Below are 7,384 nucleotides of genomic sequence, written 5' to 3' on the forward strand. Positions count from 1 at the left end.
CTTAGTCAACCTTTTGAGGAAGAAATAGGTGTAGGTGCTCACGATATGGATTATTTAGAAGTTCAGGAAAATTACGGTATAGAAGAAGAAAATGAAGTAGATGCGGTTGATTTAAATGAAGATGATGAAAATATTGATGAGACACCCGAAGTAGGAAATGCTAACGTTAGATCCGAATCAGTTAATCTCCCTCCCCGTCCTCCCCATGCCCCAAGAGCTCGTAAACAAACTAGTGTTGCATGAAATTTTTTGAACGTATATCAGATACTGAGGTGCAATGCAATATTTGTCAAAAAATATCTAAGCATAAAAAAGGAGGCAAGCAAGGGAGTACGGGTACGTTAATGAGACATTTAGTTGAAGACCATGAAAGAGAGTTAAAAATTGAACAAGGTGGTGAGGCTGTTGGTGGGCCCACACAAACTAGAATGGACCCATCAATTGATCACGTAACGAAGAAGTATAATAAATTGAGGGACCGGGAAGAAATAGCAAAAATGGTAGCGGACCGGGAAGAAATAGCAAAAATGGTAGCTGTAAGTTGTTTGCCTTTTAGTTTTTCTTCTTCTAATGCTTTTATTCATTATATTCAAGCAATTTATAATCCTATGTTTAATAGTATTCCTAGAAGTACTTGTCGGTCTGATATTTTTAGACTTCATTCACAATATTATTTTTATTTATCTATATTGTTAAAAAATATTCAATGTAGAATATCCCTAACTTCTGATCTTTGTCGTGCTGTAAATAAAAATGATTATTTAACCGTTACTTGTCACTGGATGAATAGTAATTTTGTGAGGCAAAAACGTATTCTTTTTTTTTATATGATGAAGATCGTAAACATACTGGACAATTTATTGCTGACTCGATACATAAAGTTGCAGCATTTTATGGTATCGAAAATAAAATTTTATGTATCGCTTTTGATAACGCTTCTAACAACAAGACCGCTATAACAAAGTTGAAATCTAAGCTATCACCGTCGTTACCTGAAATTTTTCATATTAAGTGTGCATGTCATATATATAATTTAATTGTAAAAGATGGTTTTCAGTTTTTTTAGATTTATATTGAAAAAACCCGTCTTGCTGTTGTTTTTATACAATGAAATAATCGTAGATCGAGAATTAAAGAATTTAAAGTTAAATGTCAAGAAAATGGACTTGCACCGATATTGATGCCCGAGGAAATTGATATTAGATAGAATTCTATTTATGATTTTTTAAAAATTTGTTATAAATATAGAGTTCCTATTACATTAGCTTTTAACCAACATTGTGGTTCATTTGTTGATTCTGCCGATTGCATGTTACTTGATTCTAATTGGGTTGTAATTAATGATGTTGTTAAGTTTTTGAAAAAATTTTATATAGCTACGGTTGAATTTTCTGGTGCTTATTATCCTACTGTTTGTAATATTTTGGGATATATAACCGATATTTCTGGTTTGCTCAAAGAATATAAAAATAAAGAAGGTTATGAAAATGTTGATTGGTGCCATGTTTTTTTTCCCGATTCCCTCTATTTTCTTGGTTGGTGCTATGCTAAATCCGTGCATTAAATACCATACTATGTGCCACATTAGTACTCTTATTTATCGTAACTTAGAAATAAATATTAACAATGATTCTGAACAAGTACAACCTGATTTGTGGACGGCTACGTCTGATGCGAATGCTTACATAGATAAATTATATAACCACTGTGCTGATTTAGTTGATTTAGCTGTACCGACACATATCAATCCAACTGTCGCTCCTCATCCTCCCGAGGTGCCATCATTTTCTAAAAGGCCGGCACATTGTGGTTTTCCTAATTACTTTTATGATTTACCCTGTTGGAACAGTGTTGACGAGGGAGCTTACACATCAACTTATCGGGAAAATTTTAAGTATTATCTTCGGTCGTCGCCAGAGGATCGCAGACGACGAATCAACATGTTGGATTGGTAGAGGAATAATGAATCACAATATCCTGTGCTTTCAAGATTTGCTAGAGATATCTTGAACGTTCCAATGTCAACCGTTGCATCAGAGAGCGCCTTTAGTCAGGGACGACAGCAACTTGGAGACAACCGACATTCATTGGGAAGCAATGCAATGAATGTTCTAGTTTGCCTCAGAGATTGGATTAGAACAGAAAGAAGAAATCAAGGAATGGAACCGGAGCCGAATGACAAGCAGAAACTTGAAGAAATTATGACTTCGCGGGAGAACTCAGCAGAATCAAGTCCAATGCATGGGTTAGCCCCCGTTGACTTTGACTATCCTATGCAAGTTCCCGTTAACATTAACATGGATGAGTTGGAAAAAATGATGCATGATTTGTAGATATTTTATTCAAGTAAATTATAAATTTTGGATCATTTTGCAATCAATAAAATTCAACATTCATTAATTAACTATCAAGTATTATTAATTTATTATATTAAGTAGTATATGTTTTGTTTATTATTGTATATATCTTCTATACACATGTATGTTTAACGTATATATTTAATGTATCCAAGTGTATATGTTTTACAAATTAGTATATAACTATAACTATAACTATAACTATAACTATATATATACATACATATTGTAGTATATATAAATGTATATTGTAGGATAGTATATATTTTATTTAAAGGAGTACATATATATTGAACGGTGTGTATATATCTTCTATAGACGTATATATTTAACATATACATGTGTATATGTTTTATAAATTAGTATATAATTATATATATATATATATTGTAGTGTATATATATATATTGTACTATTGTAGTATATGTTTTATTTAAAGTAGTATGTATAGTCATATATAATTCTATATTGAATGGTACGTATATATGTGTAATTGTTTATATATTTTAAAAAAAATATATATATTGTATAATTGTAGTGTATATAGTGTATATTGAAGTGTATATAGTGTATATAATTGTAGTGTATATAGTGTATATTGGATTTTTCATTTTTTTTTAAACGGGTTTGACCGGTTTTTAACTGGGTTTGACCGGATTTAGGTAGGTTTAACCGGGTTGGGTTAAGTGGGCCGGTTCAGGGTTGTTTTCAACATTTTTACTGTTGAACCCGGAACTGGCCCGGCCCACCTAACCCCAACCCGAACCGAAATCGGCCCACAATCCGAATAAACTAAATGGACCGATTTTGGGTTAGCCCAGCCCGTCCCGACCCACTTGACACCCTTAGAGTATATCGTAATGTGAAAATTGAGTAGCGCAAATGCTTAATTGAAAGGCTTTGTCTTTCCCATCCAACCAAGATCCCAAAAGAAGTTTGCTCTTCTAATCTAAAAGGCTTTTGCCGTGTTATTACTTAGGAAAAAATATATAACTACTAATCTAGTATACATAGCTATTATACTTGAAAAATTAAATTAAGAATATCTCTCAAATCTCCAATTAATTAAAAAGGACGAGTGAGTTCTGCAATGTTAGTGAGCCAGGTCCTTTAAACAAGTGCACATGGTTTGACAACTATATTAATTATTCTGACAACTATTCAACTCTCCAACAATTTTTCATAATCATCGAACAACATTTATTTTTGAGGCGAAAGTATAAAAATAAGAAGCTGAAAGAAAAATTATTACCTTTATCTTATTTTTAAAACTTAAGTGATTTCACTTAATTGACAAACTTATTATCCGTGTTAATTGCTGTCACGACCTAAATGACCGTGAGTAGCACCCACACTAATCTTATCATCTAAATCGAACCATTACCCAAACACTTAGTCAGTATTAATATAAAATTCAACATAATAATAATAATTCAAGACTAATCATTATTAATGCGGAAGTCAAATGAACTACTTACTAAAATTCTCAAGACCCGAAAGTTATCGTACAAGAACTACTACAAGATCATGTCTAAAGAGATATTCAAAAAATAAAGTAAATAAAGAATGTTTCATTGCCCGAAAGATGGACAAGAACAAATAGGATAACCCATGGCAGCCTGAAGAGGAAGTGCTCACCCTTGGATCAAAATCTGCTATCAAACTCTAGAGGTGAGGTCATGTCTAAGCCTCTAGAACACTTTCTGCACTCAACAAAAGAAGAGTACAGGATAGTATCAGTACAAACCACTATGTACTGGTAGGTATCATAGGCCAACTCAATTTAATAACATGTACACAACATAAATTAAATAACAAATAGAAAGGCATCTTCACATAACAAATATTCAATGAATTAACAATACAGCAACAACAGGTCAAACAGTGCTCATAAATAAGCCACATAACCATCAAGAGTATCAACCATACCGTAAACATCCACAGAATCAACACAAATATGTACACACATACTATGAAACTTATTTTTGCCCAAATAGTCATGACCTGCAGGGAACAATCTATGTTCATGTACCGTACGAACGTGGTACCCGATTCAACATAAATATAAACGTACCGGCGTAGTCTTGTTACGTATGCCATACAACATGAACTAATTTGACAAGGAAAATATCATAAACTAGCCTGAATATGTTTCTCCACAAGTTGTGAAAGGAGAATGCAACTGCAACTTCATGCCCTCCTTGCTCAATATAACTGACCTTATTTTAATAAATATGCTAAATTTTTTCTACTTAAATTAATTCTTGTATTGACCACATAAGAAACTAAATCTAAACTTTGACCCATTAAATCACTAGTTAAATTAATTATATAAAACACTCAAAACTTTAAATAGATCATCGAAATTTATTCGGAACCTCAAGAAAATATACCAAATATGTATTTTGACTAAAAAGTACGCTCCAAATTTATTGAAAATATTAAAATATCATATCGAGGTCTTCTTGACCAAAGATTGACTGTGATCAAGCTTAAATTTATTAAAACTCAATAATTCAACTAATGACTTCAATTACTTCCGAACACCTTAAGAATTGATACTACTCATCCCGTGAGTCAAAAATCACGTACACAAACTACGGGAAGAGTTAAAATAGGAAAGACGAGGAAATTTCACAAACAACCGGGAGGATCGTTACAATTGCATCCCCCACTATACATAGCTAGATTTTTTAAGTTATTTTAAATTTAGACGATAATATAAGATTGAGAAATATATGAAAGGTTAATTAAAAAGCATCCATGGCTACTGTAACAGACGGTTCAACAAATTTTGGATTTAATCAAAGGTGGTAACCTCAACTTTTCTCATATGAAATACCAAACTTCAGGTTCAGGCAGAAGAAGAATGAATTTAGAAAGTTGTAAAACTTGACATGCGATATGAAGTATGATTTTATCTCATAATATTAAATTATTTAAAAAGTGTGATTTGAATTTTTTTTATCATGATTTGAGGTTTTCTTTTAAATATAAAAAAGTTAATTCACAAATTTATATTTTATATAAAAAAAAGAACACCTCATATCTAACAATAATTTATTTCATAGGTAAATAAAATACATAGTTCATATTATAACTCTTTAACCTATTTATATTTTCTATAACTATTAATACTCTCATCAACATAAAATTTATTATTACTCAAATCAACTCTCACTTTACCTATGTGAGAGGATTACATTAAAAGAGTATTACATTACAACTCGTGTTCAATTTTACCTTTTATTGAAATAAAGTTTAATCAATAAATATTGTATTATTTTATAGTAGTTTTGTGATAATACATTATACTTTGTTATAAACTTTTGCTTGTTTGATAAAATTGTATACTGAATTTGGATAATTTTGATAGTTTTCACTATGTTTTTATGTTCATAAGAAAATATATGACATAAAAAAGCTTAAAGTATATGTCCAAATATAACTTCAAATTTGTTAAGGCATGAGGAGTTTTGATGATAGACATGTGAATGAAACGTGTTGAAGAAGCTGGTCCATTCAAGGTGAAATAGTCTAGCTGGCACAGGAGTTTGGATGATGTGATTCTGCGTTCAAGACAAGCATAGATAACATTGATTACATCAGAAGCTGAGTCAGATCAGACAAGAAGTCTTGAAGAAGTTAAGTTGATCAAGGAGTTGAGTAAGAAGAGGATTTAAAGTAAAAGAGTTCTATCAAATCTAGGAGAGGTGAGGCGGCAGCAAAAGGGAAAAGAGTTAACTGATAGAGTTCTACTGGAGAAAGAATTGAACATAAAAAAGGACTCTATCACAGGTTGACTTAAAGATAACAAACGTGACTCAAATTCAGAGCTCACGTATGCACTGAAAAGTTAATCAACAATCAACATATCAGTTTACATACTTGAAGAAGAACCTAGTCTCTTACTTAGCAGGTCATAAACTGTGTAGCAGTTAGGTTCTTGTATTGTAATGAGTCATTGATTCTAGTCTCAGTAACCTATAAACTGAGTTAGAAGTTGTTGTCTTCAAGTTTGGGAACTCGAAGATTTGGAACACTTATCTTGGGAAGATTAGTGTTTTTGTAGTGATAGGAGTTAAAAGTTTTAATTCCTAGGTTACAAGAAGTCTTGTAATTTTGTTGATTGTGGAGTCTCAAGTATTTTAGTGAAGTTGAGTTAAATCCTGTAGAGGTACAGGTCGTGATTTTTTTCACCTTTCTTGAGCCGGGTGTTTTCCACGTAAAAACACTGTGTTCAGTTTAATTCTGTGAACCACGCTTACTTACTTGTTCCAAAGATAGGCAATTATTAGGACACGTACTCTCACAAGTGGTATCAAAGAGAAGTTGTCTTAAATAAGGCTAGCACCTAAGAAAAGGATCAACATGATGAATTCCACACCTCCTACTAGTCACAGTGAAGGTCAGTCAACCACTAGACCTCCACTCTTTGATGGTTCTCACTTTATCTAGTGGAAAGCAAGGATGGAGATGTTCATTTAAGGTGAAGACTATGAATTATGGGACAGGATTACTGATGGTCCCACTATTCCAATGAAGACTGTTGACAGAGAACAAGTCAAGAAAGTAAGGAGTGAATTTACTCCTAATGACCAGTTGGTTTTGAATAAAAATGCAAAGGCTAAAAATATCTTGGGTTGTGGTCTAGGACTGGCTGAGTATAACAGGGTATCCACCTATACTACTGCTAAGCAAATTTGGGATACACTGGTAAATGCTCATGATGGTACTTCCCAAGTAAGAAAATTCAGGATTGCTCTCCTGTTTACTGAATATGAGGTATTCAAAATGAAGGAAAATGAAACACTTCATGAGATGATGACAAGGCTTACCACCTTAATAAATGAGTTGACTTCGTTAGGAAAAGTCATTTCTGAAGAAGAACAAGTTGAAAAGGTACTAAGGGTGTTACCTAAATCAAAATGAAATGTTAAGGTGATTGCAATTAGGGAGGCAAATAAAGAGCTTGAAGGCTTGACCCTGGATGAACTTGTAGGGAACTTAAGGACTTATGAAATAGA

The sequence above is a fragment of the Capsicum annuum genome, chromosome 8, assembly GCF_002878395.1.
Source record: "Capsicum annuum cultivar UCD-10X-F1 chromosome 8, UCD10Xv1.1, whole genome shotgun sequence".
NCBI lineage: Eukaryota > Viridiplantae > Streptophyta > Magnoliopsida > Solanales > Solanaceae > Capsicum > Capsicum annuum.